Here is a 16,733-nt window from a genome sequence, read left to right as displayed (position 1 = left end):
CAGTAAACATAAAATACATTTTCTGGTATCCTGTTCCCACTTTGTCCAATCAAGAGAGAGAATTCCACACCGCAAAAATGGTCTGACAAAAATAAGAAATAAAAACAAATACTGTATGTGCTTGAAACAAGATAATCTGCCAACAAACTTGGCTTGGGCAAGATTTCTTGTAAATATCTATGGTTCTCTTGGATAAAGTGGGAAGGGATACCAGAAAATGTATTTTGTGTTTACTGCAAAACGGAGGGACTGGGAGACCCATGTTACTGACCAAACACTCTATAGTCTATATCAGTGATGGCTGTCGGAATGTAGAGCCATTCAAGACTTATTTTAAATGAAAAAAACTCATATCCTATAAAAAAGACTGACAGGACTGGTATATATTTACCTTGTGAATTGGCTTCATGGTGAAATGGATGTGCACTTCCGTCCATTGTGGAGATCTTCCATACCGGTGTTGGAACAAGGCCCGTTTCATCATCAGACCCCAGTTACCTTGGACTGTTCTCTCCACTGAGACCAGTCATCCTGGGTATGAACTGTTCTCCCCACTGAGACCCCAGTCATCCTGGGTATGAACTGTTCTCTCCACTGAGACCCCAGTCACCCTGAACTGTTCTCTCCACTGAGACCCCAGTCACCCTGGGTATGAACTGTTCTCCCCACTGAGACCCCAGTCACCCTGAACTGTTCTCTCCACTGAGACCCCAGTCACCCTGGGTATGAACTGTTCTCCCCACTGAGACCCCAGTCACCCTGGGTATGAACTGTTCTCCCCACTGAGACCCCAGTCACCCTGGGTATGGAGGACTGACCCGCAGATTCAAGACGTTTCTTCCCCTAGACATTCTACTAAATTGTAATTTTGTAATGTTTTCCTTGACCTTCTACTGTCCCATTGTCTTATTTATTTGTACTATACTATTATGTTTTTGATTGTACTGTACTGTACTACTGCTCTTGTCTTACTGTTTACATAATTTAATGTTTTGTAATTCATGTTATCATGTACCCTTGGCATCCACTCATCACTAGACTAAACACAGCAATACTGTGATCATGATTAGTTTTTAACATTTAAAATTAGTTATGGTTAATATATACATTTAGGGTTATGGTAGGGTTACGGTTGTGGTTAGTTTAAGGGTTAGGGTTTGGGTGAGGCTACCAGAAAAGTGTCTTGGTAGTCTTGAGGTAAAGGCACTTGCCTCCCATGTGAGCGTCCCGGGGTTGTTCCCCAGCAGGGGAACACAAAAGGTTTTCTGAAAACGTTGAAAGTTAACATTTCTTTAATATGTAATGTACTTATTTGTAAATACATAGATACGTCAATATACTACTTATTTGTAATATGTACACATTGTACATTTTTGTAAATACGTCAATATATTACTTATGGCTATAACATAACATACTATATGTACCTTTTTCCTGTGATCAATAAGTACATTATTTTATGACCTCAACCAATCAAAATAAAGGTAAATAATATATTATTGTTTTAGTATTCCTTTCTAATTCGATTCAAATAAACATATAAACATTAGAACATATTAACACAAAATAAACCAAAATACCTCTTATGGTCATAAAACATTCCATGAAATGTAAATTTCCCACTGGGTTACATAGGCAGAGCCAAGGGGGGAGAGTGGAGAGTGGAATGGCTGAATGAGGTGGTCATACAAAGAATGGAGAGATAGGCAATTAATAGAATAGAATAGAAGTACTTTATTAATCTCAAGGGAAATTCAGCACCACAGATTGCTCACAATAAACATTTAGGTATAGACAAAAATAAGAATACACAGTAAAATATATACATTCTAAAATATGTATATATACATTCTAAAGTCCAAAAATATACAGTAAAATGTCAAATGTACAGGAAGATATACAAGGATTTATACAGTCCGGTGCAAAAAAAACTGCAGTACAAAAAGAAATCGCATTGATAAATATATTTCAATTATTTAAATGTGAATTTTGACTCTGATATAGTTTTATGGATATTTTATGGATAAGTTAAGTAGCTGTATTTTTTTTTTTTTTTTTTTTATCTTTTCCCCCCTCCATCTTCCTCCGATTTTTCTCCCATCCCAATGTTAGTCGCATGCCAATTCCCAGTCCCTTCCTGGTCGCTGCGCACCCACCCCCCACAGTCAGATCATCTGGGAGAGTGGAGGCTACCACGTGCTTCCTCCGACACACGTCCAGCCAATCACCGCTTCTTTTCACCTGGCAGCGCGGATTCTCATTGAGAGGGCGTAGCGTGTGGGAGGATCACACTATCCCCCTCAAGTCCTATCCGCGCTTAGCAGGCGCCCCGACCGAACTGTAGGAGTCGCTGTTTACAACGACCCGGACCCACCCCGCCAGCTTCTCCCACCCTGGACGGCCAGCCAAGCTGGTGACAACCCCGGAGCTGTGAGCTGGATTCGAACAGGCTGGTGACGAACGCAATCTCCGCTCGGCCACCTAACCGCCTCAAGTAGCTGTATTTCTAACGTTGTCTACTTGATAACTATACTAGGACTGGGATTATGTTGGGACATGTTCCCAAAAGAAAATCCAACATGGAGCTATCATTCATCAGCCATTGTAAAAGTGGAAATACTGTGTGAGTTAGCCATTTGATTATATTAGATTAGATTCAAATGTATTGTCATCATACAGCACAAGTACAGTACAAAGAAAATAAATTTGGCATCCAACCAGAGTGCAAATGTAACAGTAAAGTGCAACAGCAATATACAATGTACAGGCGACAGTGGAGGTAGAGCAGTCTTGTGGTAATCTGGAGGTTCCTGGTTCGATTCCCGCCGAAGTGTCCTTGAGCAAGACAGTTAACACCTAACTGCTCCCAATGAACAGGTTGGCACCTTGAATGGTTGCTTCCGCCATCTGTGTGTGAATATGTGAGTGAATGGGTAAAATGTGAGGAACAAATTGTAAAGCGCTTTGGATAATATCTTTCCTAAATTGTTCAAACTGTTCATTCTCATTCAACAACCTATTATACCACCTAACAAGTTCAAGTTTAGTTTTATTTGTCACTGTAGGAAAGTCCTTGTTAATAATACGACTTTTTTTTATTTGTAATTGCCCTTTAATATGTTGTTGACATGATGAGAGAGTGATTGATTTTATGCCAGTGTAATTGTTCAGTGTGTGATGTGCTCCAGCTAGTGTCGGATTCTGGTTTGCTGGTAAGGTTACTGGCCCTTTAAGAGTTTCTTTCCTAACTTTGGCCAGTTTGTCTCAGTCCAGCTGTTTGATGGTATGCTACAGTTACCTCTCTCCTTTTGGGCAAATTGTGAGTCAATGACAGATGTAAGTACAGTATTTATGTTTTGTTTTTGCCTAATTCATTTACTGCAGCTTACTTTATTGATCCATTTCTGTTGATGTTGTTTCTCTCTGCTAGTGAGATGCTGTTAGCCATGCCATGCTGGTTAGCTTAGTTGTGTGTTAGCTAGGCTATATAAATATAACTTGTCACTTGTTACTGTTAGTGCATTGAATGTATATTTACATTTGGTTTACAGTGTGTTCCTACTTGTATTGTTTAATTTCCCTGCATACAGTCTATGTAATGTGAAATGGTAGGTTATATTATCATACTGGTCATCATCGCATCTCGCTCTTTGCCATTATGAGATATCTCTTATCTCCTAGCACCTACTGTGCTCACGAACAAACAATTGCACTCACATGCACGTGACCAGGCCACGCCTCTGCGTCGTCGGGGGTTACGAATTGTATTCTGCCCTGGATGACGTTCTGGTCCTTTGGCCGGTCAGGGTAGATCGCCAGGTCTCATACCAGGCAGGTGGTGTCTCACCAGCCTGGGTTTTGCTGTAGACTGGAAGTAGAGTTCTCCTCTTCCCAGTCAACGGGTGGAGTACTTGGGCTTTTTCTAAGCTCAAGGTCTATATGGGCATCCCTCTCGGAGCGGCGGCGAGTGGTTGGGTTCTCGGCGCGCTCGGGAGGCTCCGTCCTAGGATGGTTACGGCGCTGTCCGTGATGCGCCTGCTGCTGGGGTCCCTCTTGGCTTCCTCTTCATGAGGAGGATACAGAGGTGGGTTTTTTCCAGTATGGAAATGGACCTGGTGTGAGACATGTGGAAGCGGCTGAAGGTTCCCATGTCAGTACTGGGGGACCTTGTCTTCTGGGGAGGGTCTGGTGCCCTCACCTGTGGGGTCCCTGTGGGCAGCAGGCTGTCACACCTCACGGTCTTCACCGACGCCTCCCTCATGGGATGGGGGGGGGGGTGATGTCTTGGGCCAACGCAGTAGGGGGCAGCTGGCAAGACCATGCTGCCCAGTCTGCGCTACATTCAATGTGTTGGAATTGAAGGCAGTCCTTCTGGTCCTCAAATGGCTCGACCACCTTGTGGTGGGCAAGCATGTTTTGGTCAGGACGGACAACACGACATCAGTGTCGTATATTGTCAGACAGGGAGGAGTGCGCTCCCCCCGTCTGCACCGGCGGCGGTCAGGCTCTGGCTATGGGCGTTCTCCATCTGCTCTGCCTGAGGGCTCTCCACATCCCCGGCAGGGAGAATGTGGGTGCAGGTGTGATGTCGCGGGCGGTCCTCACCCTGACGAGTGGGGACTACGTCCAGACATAGTCGGGCAGGTTTGGGACCGATTCCGTGGCCGTCCAGGATTCTGTACGCATTCCCCCCCTTACACCTGATAGCTCAGCTGTTGGGGTGGGTACGTCGGGAGCGCGGGACTTGGTCCTGGTCGCGCCGGGCTGGGGCTCAGCTGTGTGGTCCCCGACCCTGATTCAGCTCTTGGTGGCCCCGCCGTGGCCTGTTTCGTGGTCACCGCGGGCCCTCTCTCAGGCACGCGGAACTCTGTTCTGCCTCCTGTTCTGGGGCAGCCTCTAGGCTTGGCTGCTGACAGTGTGAATCTGGTGGGGATGCGTCTTGACTATTCTGTGGTTGACGCTATCCGGTACGCGCACGCTCCGTCCTCTACCACGGCTTACGCTGGGGAGTGGCGTATGGTCGAGTGTGGGGGCGGAACATTGTTCAGCCACCCTCTCGTGGAACATTCCTGCTTGGCGCTCAGTGTCTCAAGCCTGTGGAACGTTCTCTGTCTCCGAGTGGGACCTCCAACTGGTCCTGGGCCGGTTGTCGGAGGCCCTGTTTGAGCCTCTTGAGCAGGCGCCATTGGATCTGCTGTCTTGAAGACAGCGTTCTTTTTGGCCATCACCTCCGCTAAACGCGTGGGTGAGCTGTGTGTTCTCTCGGTGCGGCCTGAGTGCCTGTCTATTCGGCCGATAGCGGTGCGACTCTGAGGCCTAATCCAGTCTTCGTGCCAAAGAATATCCGGAGCTCTTTCGCTCCAGGGATATTGTGGTTCAGGCGTTCGTCCGCCTCCTCACGCTAGTGAATTGGAGGCGGGCCTTCACTTGTCGTATCCTGTCCGTGGATACTGGGGGTTTACCTCAGGACTCGGGCTCTCAGGGCTTCCGTTCAACTGTTTGTTTGTTACGGTGGCCCTTGCACGGGTGAGGCGCTGTCCAAGCAGCACCTGTCACATTGGTTGTGCAGGGGCGTTGCCTTTTGCTGCACGTTGGCTGGACAGGTCCCCCCTCGGGCTGCTGCCCTGTTAGGGGGGGCCTCGGTGGAGGACATCTGTGCTGCGGCCTCCTGGTCCTCCCCGGGTCCCTTCGTTAAGTTTTCCCTCATGGACATGACTGGGGGTTTTGTCTCCCAGGCGGTTCTGAGGTCTGGGACCTCTCCTGCGTCCCGCCTTTGGTGGGCTAGCAGGGGTGTGTAGGTGTGTGCCACGGGTGATGTGTCGCACGTGGTCTCGCCTGTGCTGTGCGTTTTTCAGGGGTCTCTGGTTCCCCCTTTTTCGCACTTTGGTGGAGTTGACTGCCTCCCCCCCTTCGTTAGGACGGGCGGGTGGACGGGACTCCCCTCCTGCCTGGTAGTGGGGCTTACGGGCCCTCAGGGGGTACACTTGTCGGGTCACGCGTCTGCTCTGTCCCCTATCGCATAATGGCAAAGAGCGAGACGCGATGACCAGTATGATAATATAACGAAAGGTTATCCTATAACCTAGTTGTATGAATACTGGCAGAGCGTCTCGCTCTTAGCGCCCTGAGGTCCCTTGGTTGGGTTTTCAGTGTTGGAAACTTTTTCTGAGGAAGGTAGAGTGTGACCATGTCCGGTGTCATATAGTAGGACCCGGGGGCGTGGCCTGGTCACGTGCATGTGAGTGCAATTGTTTGTTCGTGAGCACAGTAGGTGCTAGGAGATAAGAGATATCTCATAATGGCAAAGAGCGAGACGCTCTGCCAGTATTCATATAACTAGGTTATAGGATAACCTTTCGTTATATTAATAACTCAGGTTAACTTATTGTCTTAGTTACTAGTTGTATTATATTATTAATGAATATTATTGTAGCTATAGACCACATGTTTATGACATTATGTTTATGTATGTCATTACTGTTTACTAATGTATATTGTATTGTATTTCTTTGTAGAAAACCACACATGGATATTCCCAAATACAAATCTTTAACTGAAGCATCGCCCTGTGAGTCTTTAATCGGAGTCACAACCCCATAGTGTCCGCCAGCTCTTATCAAACGCACCTGTGGAGGCCCTAGACCTCCGTTTCACCCCCGACTTTCAAACCGACGCAGGTCTATATACACAGGCATAGTGACTCCATCAATGACATGGAGAGAGCGTTGGAGCAAACCCTGCTGGAAGAACTTGATGAAAAATTGCAGGCAAGTGACTTTAATTTTTTTTTAATGACGCCACGTGCACGCTCGCTCCTGCGCATGCACATAAATGTTCCCTTGCATAAGCACAGACTAAAGACAGTGCCTAATTGCCTCTACGAATGGGATGTAACACATTTCATTCACAAGTTTTGTGTGAATGTATCTGAGAACGTATTTGAACACACCTGACGACCGGCGCTATTGTTATGCAAAGTAGCCAGGTGGATACTTAGCGAGTTGGCGCATCAGTCGAGTGCAGCGCATTCCTGTGTGCACGCGAGTGCACATCCGTGCATGTGCATGCTTCTGCTCACAGAGCCGGTTGCACGGCGTGCAACCCCGTCCTATGAGCAACGCACCCCTGGGTTTGTTCCACCCATGAGATATGATCCCGAAAATAATGAGAAATAAAAAAAGCTTGACGCTAGAAGTCAGGTGATTGACAGGGGCTGGCATGAGCTGGGAAGTGAAAGTCCTGGGTCTCTTCTCTCAAAATACTACACTCAAGTTAGGTTGCGCCAAGTGCTCGTGTCAATATGCGCCTTTTTCTGACTCCATGTTCTGTAGGGCTATTAAAATTGGCCAAAAATGACATGACATTCCTTCTAACTAGTAGGCTATAGGTCATTTATTTAAACAAAATAAATATCAACATACCTAGTACACAGGGCGGCTAGGTGGCGCAGTGGGCAAGGCGCTCGCCACCAACGCAGGAGATGCTGGGTTCGAGCCCAGCTCTCGGCGTTGCTACCAGCTTGGCTGGTCGTTCATACTAATACAATTGGCAGTATTAGGGGGTGGGAAGCTGGTGGGTGGGGATCGGACGTTGTGGACAGCGACTCCTACAGGTCGGTTGGTGCGCCTGCACAGTAGAATCAGGAAGCGATGGGGGCGGCGTGTCCCTCCCACGCAGACCCTCGCCGCTGAGAGATCGCGCTGTGCAGGTGAAAAGATGCGACGGCTGCCTCCTCGTGTACCGGAGGGGACACGTGATGCAAGGCTTCGTCCACATTGCAGCCGGCTTGTGGGAGGCATGGCCTAACAACGTTCGAGACAGGGGAGGGTAGAATTGGACAATACGAAATTGGGGAAGGGAGAAAAATTTAAAATGGGGAGAAAAAGTAGATACAAAAAAAAAACATACCTAGTACACCAGAATACAAATAGAATAATGTATTATCTGAATCTCTTAAAAGGGCCTGTCTCTCGGAGCAAGATCAAATGAATGAAAGTTTACGGTATATAGAATGGACATTTATACATAACAGCACGCCTCCGAAAAAGCTGTGATAAACATCAAACCATATATTTTCCTTGACATGAAACGTGAAATAGTAATCAAACCATGATGTCAATTAATTATTCAATATCAGTAAGCCTACAGTATAGCCTATATACTTGTTTCATGTTTTGTTTAAATAAAATTAAGGTACACAATTCCTAGAAATGTGACTAAACAAAGTTGTTTTGCCCTGTGGGATGATTTACAATAAAGTGCTATAAAAAACGCAAAAATTAGGGTGCTTAAATTCTTTGTGTAAAAATTTAATAAAACAGCCCCGGCGGTCTCCATCTCGACTTCTCGTGTGTCTGAACGCACACGAGAAGTCGAGATGGAGACCGCCGGGGCTGTTTTATTTTGTATGAAACGCAATTCATACAATTCGAATATTCGTTGACAGCCCTAATGTGGTGAGATTTCTGTAAACTCATATTTCACCAATCATTGGTAAACAAACGTAGTGCTGAAAATATACACTTTGACTGCTGTTTTGACAGGGTTAGGGTCTTTACTCTTGGCTACATTTGAAAAAGAAACGCAACATTAATACGTTATGTAACTATCGATTTATGGCGTGATATCAATCTTGTACCGGACCGCTCAAGGTTAAGAGGTTAACCAGTTTAATCACCTGTGTATTGTATGTTACTATTGCACTTTACTGTTACATTTATACTCTGGTTGGACGCCAAACTTATTTTTGTTGTAATGTACTTGTGCTGTATGATAACAATACATTTGAATCTAATCTAGCACGACCCAGATGCAATGTTTATTCTCTCCTTATAAGGAGAATACAAAAAGGGCAGCAAATTAGACCCAGGCAACTACCGCCCTATTTCTATTCTTACCTCCATCTCGAAAGTCATGGAAAAAATAGTCTACGAACAGGTCGAATCTGGCTTCAGAACATCCCACTCCACTGACACATGCCTTCTCTATTTGAACGACCACATCAAACAAGAGGTGGACGCGGGCAAATACTGCGGCATGGTCATGCTCATTGATTGATTGATTGAAAACTTTATTAACATATTGCAGAATGGGTACAGTACAGCTCAGAGGTTGGGTAGGAGGGGTGGGTAGGGGACACTGTACAACTGAACAAGCAAAACTGTACATTGGAATATTGACAAGACCATACTTGGTCATTTACTGTACATTGCGGGGTGGGGTTGTGTTAGGACATTTACAGGGGCCAGTTTTCGAATTGCAGTCTCCCGTAGGTGTTTTTGAAAGTGGGTAGTGATTCACATTCCTTTACAGCTTTGGGTAGGGCATTCCACATTGATGTGGCATAATTGCGAAACGTGTTTAGTCCCTTGTTTGAGCCGAATCTGGGTTTAACATGATTTGTGGAGCTCCCTCTGGTGTTGTGATCGTGGTATTCACTGACCTTTGGGAAGTATTTTGACATGTACATGGGTACCTTGGTCGTGTAGTGTATCTTGTAGACCAGGCCCATTGCAAGTTGCTGTACTCTACTCTACCGTACGTCTACTCTAAGCCATCATAGGTTGTCAAAGTGGGCAGGGGTGAGGTGGGTTCTAGGAGTAAGGTCAAGCAGTAGTCTGACCAGTTTGTTTTGGGATGTTTGTAATTTTGTTTTTAGCGCCTTTGAGGTGCTTTGGTATCATGAGGTGCAAGCATAGTCGTAGTACCCTTGAATGAGTGCTCCTGCCAGAGTCTTCAGGGTATTCTTGTTTACCAGTGAGGAGATCCGGTACAAGAATCGTGTTCGTTGGTTGACTTTTTTTATTACATTGGATGCCATTTTGTCACAGGAAAGATTTGCCTCTAGGATGGAACCCAGGTAGGTAATATCTTCTTTCCTTGTGACAATATTGTCACCCACTGTAACTGAGAAGCCGTCGGTCTTGCTGAGTTTGTTAATTGAACCGAAGAGAATGGACTCTGTTTTGCCCATGTGTAATGATAGTTTGTTATCAGCAAGCCATATGCAGATTTTGCCTAGTTCTGAGTTGAGGGTTTTTTCAACCTGTAACTTGTTCTTGTCAGAGACCAGCAGGGCTGAGTTGTCCGCAAACAGGAACAAGTTGCAGTCACAAGCTGACGACATGTCATTTGCATAAATTAGGAACAGTAGCGGACCTAGTATGCTTCCTTGTGGAACACCACAGCTCACTGTGAGGGGGGGGGATAGGGTACCGTTTACCTCCACCATCTGCTCTCTCCCCTCCAGGTAGGATTGCATCCAGCTCACTGATAGACTATCAAAACCAATTGCTTTTAGCTTGTCAATCAGAATGGTGTGATTGACAGTGTCGAAGGCCTTTTGTAGGTCCAGCATGACCATGCCGCAGTATTTGCCCGTGTCCACCTCTTGTTTGATGTGGTCGTTTAAATAGAGAAGGCATGTGTCAGTGGAGTGGGATGTTCTGAAGCCAGATTGGAATTCGTAGATTAGATTTTTTTCCGCAAGGTATTTTTCGTATGTTTGTATAAAAATGTTTCCATGACTTTCGAGATGGAGGTAAGGATAGAAACAGGGCGGTAGTTGCCAGGGTCTAATTTACTGCCTTTTTTGTGCAGGGGTGTTACTCTCGCAATTTTGAAGTCCTTGGGGACGTGTCCCTGTTTTATGGAGAGGTTTATTATGTGTGTGATGACTGGGGTGATGGCGGCTGCTGAGTCTCTGAGGAATTTGGAGGGGATGTTGTCATGGCCAGTGGCCTTGTTAGGTTGGAGGGCACTCAGTTTTTCGAGTACCTCATCTGTTGTTACCATTTCCAGTTTGAAGTCGTCTTTGTGGACCCCTAGGTTCTTGTAGTATGCTACTATGTGTTCTACCCCATACTGCCCTGAGTGGGAGGGTAGTTTGTTTACCAGTGTTGTGGCTATGTTTGTGAAGAAACTGTTTAAGTAATTGGCTACATCCAGCTTGTCTGTGATGAGCGTGTTGTCCGTCTTTATGTTTATGTTTGAGAATCTGGTTTTAAGTTTTTTACTGCAGCCTAGTTGGTTATTGAGTAATTTCCAAAGTTCACGTGGTTTGTTTTTGTTTTCCTCGGTTTTGTCATTGATGAATTTTTCTTTTTTGCTGTTTTGATCATGGAGTTTACGTCATTTATTAGTCTGTTTCTTTCCAGTTTGAGTTCAGTCACGTGGGCTTGGAGTTCACTGCTCGTGCTTTTGGTAAGCTTTGACTGACTTTTACGAAACTCAGAGCATTTTTTGTCTCTGGTTTTCATAGCGGTCAGTATTTCAGTGTGCATCCACGGCTCAGCGCGATTTTTTACCCTGGTGGTTCTTAGGGGGGCCATGTTGTTTAGTATTGTTGAAAATTTGGTTTTGAAACCAAGTCATGTTTCTTCAACCAGTGTACCATTGAGCTCATCTGACCAGTCCAGACTCTCCAGTTCAAGGCAGGGCTATCTTGTATTTAGGAAATCCCTGAACATGATATTGCATTGGTTTGTGATAGATTATTAGTTACTGGGTATTTCAAAGTATCTCATATTTGGTGCCATTTTAAAGCTAACAACTAGGGCTTTCCAATGATATAAAATAAGTGTATGATTATCATCATAATTCTTATTATTATGGTTCATATGTAGTTGCACTTGAACTTGTTGAAATTAAACTTGGAAGATAAAAATGTATTAAATTACACTTTCCTTGCTTAAATCAGATTTATGTATATTGAATGGAATGTAGACAATCTTGTTGGCAATATAGAACAGCTGACAGATTAGAAATAGCATCTATTGTTCAAAAGTTATTAATTAATTAATGAACTAGATTTGATAAAAAAAATTATATATTTTTTTTATTTACATATTGTGATGATAATTATAAAACGTTCATGTGTGTGTTAAACATTTTCTTCAAACGTACCCCATTATCTTCATAGAGCCTTGTCTTCCTTCTAGAACCTCGCCCTTCTTGAAGGTTTTGTCCTGGGTAGGGGAATGACGGCGCTGTTCCTGGATCTCAGCCGGTGCTGTTAGCATGGGAGCTAGTTCCAGCATCTAGACACTGCCGTCAATTCTAAGTTGATAAAATGAGATATGTTACATATAGGAATATGACCCACTAATGAATACACTAAATACAGCAATGTGGCTTATTTGAAAACACTGCATTTGCGAAATAAATAGCCTGCAGCTAGCCTGCAACTAGCGCTGAATGTTAGCCAACTCACAGGTAACTCTCCCTGGGGGGAAATTGCTAGTCGCACACGGTAGATTTCAAAACAAGATTTTTGATGGAAAATATGACCAGAATCTATGTAAAAACATCTCACAAACACTAGACGGTCATAAAAGTTAACGAATGCTATAAGAAGTCCAACAGATTAGTAAAACAGTACTTACACGGTTGTTTCGAAATGTACAGGCAGGCGCAGATTCCCCGGAGAAAATTCATTGTGCGACCGCTCGCTCTGGGGGAAAGTTTGGAAAACGGGAGCTGCGGTTGACGTTTTTTTTTATAGACTTCTGGTGAGAGCTGCGGAGTGATACTTGCTGTGTGTGTGGGGGCCGGTGTTCGTAATATGGCCACAAAAAATGGTGTCCCTCCGCCAAAAAATTAGAAAATAGTGCCGAAAAGAAAAGACAGTGCGCTATTGGGCGGTACCGCGTCGGGTGCTTTAGGAGAGTTAAAGGCCTCGCTAGAGTAGGTTTTGAGGTCTCTAGATGTGATTGTTTTGTGACAGCCAGCCTCTTGTTTTAGCTTTTTGCGGGTACAGAATAACATATAAATATCACTTAACCCGCATGCTATAACCCCTTTATTGGAGCTCTTGGACTTGTCAGAGGTCAGGATGAGGTCAATGGTAGTCTGAGTTGACTCACATACACGTGTGGGTTGGGTGATTAGCTGGCTGAGGCCGTGCAGATCACAAAACCTATTGAAGGATTTGAAGACGGTGCATCTTTTTGTTGCATATCCGTGTTCCAATCCCCAATAAGAATCTTTTCTGCATCCTCAGCTCCAGCTAAGCACGCATCCAACACATCATAAAAGCCATTTTGGTCTGGCGGTCTGTAAATTGTGCCGACTAGAACAGATTTAGCCCTTTCAAATAGAATTTCTACAAAAACAGTTTCAATAGCCTCATGATCTAGGTCTGTACGGTTAATGAATTTGGTGTCTTTATGAATGTACATACAGACACCACCTCCATGCCTATTCCTGTCATTACGGACTATTGAATAGCCCTCCAATTCTATTTCCGGGTCTGTTATTGATGAATCCAGTTTAGTTTCAGAGAAACATAAAATGTTTACCTTACCGCTAATGAAATGCTGTCTTATTTCTGCCAGTTTGTGTCTAAGGCTGTTTACATTAAGATGGAAAATACCTAAAAAAGGCCTTCGACACTGTCAATCACTCCATTCTGATTGACAAGCTAAAAGCAATTGGTTTTGATAGTTTATCAGTGAGCTGGATGCAATCCTACCTTGAGAGGAGAGAACAGATGGTGGAGGTAAACGTCTATCCCCCCCCTCACAGTGAGCTGTGGTGTTCCACAAGGAAGCATACTAGGACCGCTACTGTTCCTAATTTATGCAAATGACATGTCATCAGCTTGTGACTGCAACTTGTTCTTGTTCGCGGATGACTCAGCCCTGCTGGTCTCTGACAAGAACAAGTTACAGGTTGAAAAAACCCTCAGCTCAGAACTCGGCAGAATCTGCACCTGGCTCGCTGATAACAAACTATCATTACACCTGGGTAAAACAGAGTCCATTCTCTTCGGATCAAATAACAAACTCAGCAAGACCGACGGCTTCTCAGTTACAGTGGGTGACAATATTGTCACAAGGAAAGATGAAATTACATACCTGGGTTCCATCCTAGAGGCAAATCTTTCCTGTGACAAAATGGCATCCAATGTAATAAAAAAAAGTCAACCAACGAACTAGATTCTTGTACTGGATCTCCTCTCTGGTAAACAACAATACCCTGAAGACTCTGGCAGGAGCACTCATTCAAGGGTACTACGACTATGCTTGCACCTCATTGTACCAAAGCACCTCAAAGGTGCTAAAAACAAGATTACAAACATCACAAAACAAACTGGTCAGACTACTACTTGACCTTACTCCTAGAACCCACCTCACCCCTGCCCACTTTGACTACCTAGAATGGCTTAGAGTAGACGTACGGTAGAGTAGAGTACAGCAACTTGCAACGGGCCTGGTCTACAAGATACACTATAATACGACTAAGGTACCCATGTACATGTCAAAATACTTCCCAAAGGTCAGTGAATACCACGACCACAACACCAGAGGGAGCTTAACAAATCATGTTAAACCCAGATTCGGTTCAAACAAGGGACTAAACACGTTTCGCAATTATGCCACATCAATGTGGAACGCCCTACCCAAAGCTGTAAAGGAATGTTAATCACTACCCACTTTCAAAACCACTCTCAAAGAGCACCTACGGGAGACTGCAATTCGAAACTGGCCCCTGTAAATGTACAGTAAATGTCCTAACCCAATAATACACGAGACCCTCTTCTTGGGACCAAGTAAGGTTTTGTCGATATTCCAATGTACAGTTTTGCTTGTACAGCTGTACAGTTTCCCCCACCCCTCTGTATGCAAATTCAGGTGTACGAGAACACGCTTCCAGTTTAAGAATGACGTTCTTCATTCATGGGAACCCAGCTGCGATCATTTTGACCACTTATGAAGACCGTTTCACACGTTCAGTTATCCGGAGGAGGATTTTCATAAATTTGTTTGTACAAACCTCTTGTCATCCTCATTCCTTTCCACCCACCAAGCATGACATAAGAGCAAAATGGCAGCATGTGATGTGACTCAAGTAACAAAGCTGCCATTTTGGATCAGTCTCATTCTGTTGGATATCCATATTCTGCACCAGTTTCTATACCCCTCTCTGTCTTTCCCCTGTCCCATCTTGACACCAAATGAAGCTTCATCCTGTTGATTAATTGCTATTATATTATACTCATTTGGTTGAGCTCTTCAACATTGGCCAAAAAATTTACTTTCCGACCAGTTACAAACAAGCAGTGAATCCTTTTCTTGCAAACAATTCGACCCAAAGAGTTCAGGGTAGTGTCTTAACAACTCAAGCAAAACATGCTGCTTCTCAGCAATAACCTGGGAACCTCTGATAGAGCTGGGAATCTTCACTGGCCTCACGATTCGATTCGATTATGATTCAGCTGTCCGCGATTCGATTCTATGATACATCTCGATGCAGCTCAATATATTACATCCTCAATTTTATAATCTATATTACTGCACATGGCTACTTTTTCATCAATTAATACAAGCAGTCAGATAAATTTACTTTTATTTAGAAAGTTCTAAATCAGAATGTCAATATAATGTCTTTACTAGTGTTGCAAGATACAGATACTAGAAAGGTATCTCGATAACCAGCTGTTAAAAGCGGTTAAATACTCCTTTTATTAGTATCAGTATTAGTAAGTAAGTAAGTAAGTAAGTAAGTATTTATAGTATCAATACTTTTAGAATAGCCTGATGCTGAATTTTCTATGAGTTGAGTGGATGCATTACCAGAGCACTAGCTTTAACACTTTGAGTGCCAGCAGGGGGCGCACGATTTATCGCTTAAATGCCAGCCATTTGAGACTGATTTTCCGATATTTCATGATTTTCGCGGAGCTATTTCTATATTCTATATTATGGCTATGTGTCTAATACGCCCGTCGCTTATCAATGACTTGCTTGCAGTCAACATGTACGAAACGGATTGTTTTTACATCGGTACATTTCCGTTTACCATTTTGAAAAACGCTAGTTTTTGGAAATTTCCAGAAAAAAATTAAGATTCTGCCAGGAATCGCCCTTCAGTGGAATACACAAAACACGTTGTCATTTTTTGGCCTATTTATGAATAGTTTTTAAATAAACGCTAGATTATCGATAGTATATATGTACTTATGCACGCTAGAGAAGCGGGCTGAAAATTCGATGATCTATTTCCTGGTCAGCACACACACACACACACACACACACACACACACACACACACACACACACACACACACACACACACACACACACACACACACACACACACACACACACACACACATACACATATAGGGGACACGTTGAGATATATGTGAAAAAAACTCTGATTACCCCAAGACTGGTAAAATAGATTCCTTACCTCACATCAGATGTTCTCCAAAAAGATTATTCCAATTCGATTCCGGATTTTTCTTTTCTCATCCATTTTCATTGAGTCCAATTTAATGCGTGCATTACCATCCGGGAGACGATAGGGGGCGGTATTTTCCCTGTTCGAGCTCAGAGACAGTCCCAATGGTAATGTGAGGCTAGATTGATGAAAAATTTATGGAAATCGCTAATAAAATAAATAACGATTAAATAACGAGATTTCTCATCCTTGGCACTCAACGCATGGCATGAACTAACGAGATTTCTCGTGGCTGGCACTCAAAGTGTTAATAATACTGTTATGCTCCACCTAGTCCTGCCCTCGTCCCCCCTCGCATTCCTGGACTTATCCCTGTACCTCACCTCCCCTCACCTTCTCTTGGACAGTTCCCCTCACATCCTCCACTCGTTCATGGTCCTCTTCCCCACCTGCTGGAAAAATACCCTCACTACCTCTGGGGTTCCTCATTCACTTGTGTCTGGTTAGGTTGTCCATGTTTCTCAGTGTTCTCCCCATCTTGTTGTCGC

Source organism: Notolepis coatsorum, assembly GCF_963971535.1.
Source record: "Notolepis coatsorum genome assembly, chromosome: 5".
Lineage (NCBI taxonomy): Eukaryota > Metazoa > Chordata > Actinopteri > Aulopiformes > Paralepididae > Notolepis > Notolepis coatsorum.
The sequence above is the reverse complement of the archived record's forward strand: the minus strand, read 5'-3'. Positions refer to the sequence as shown.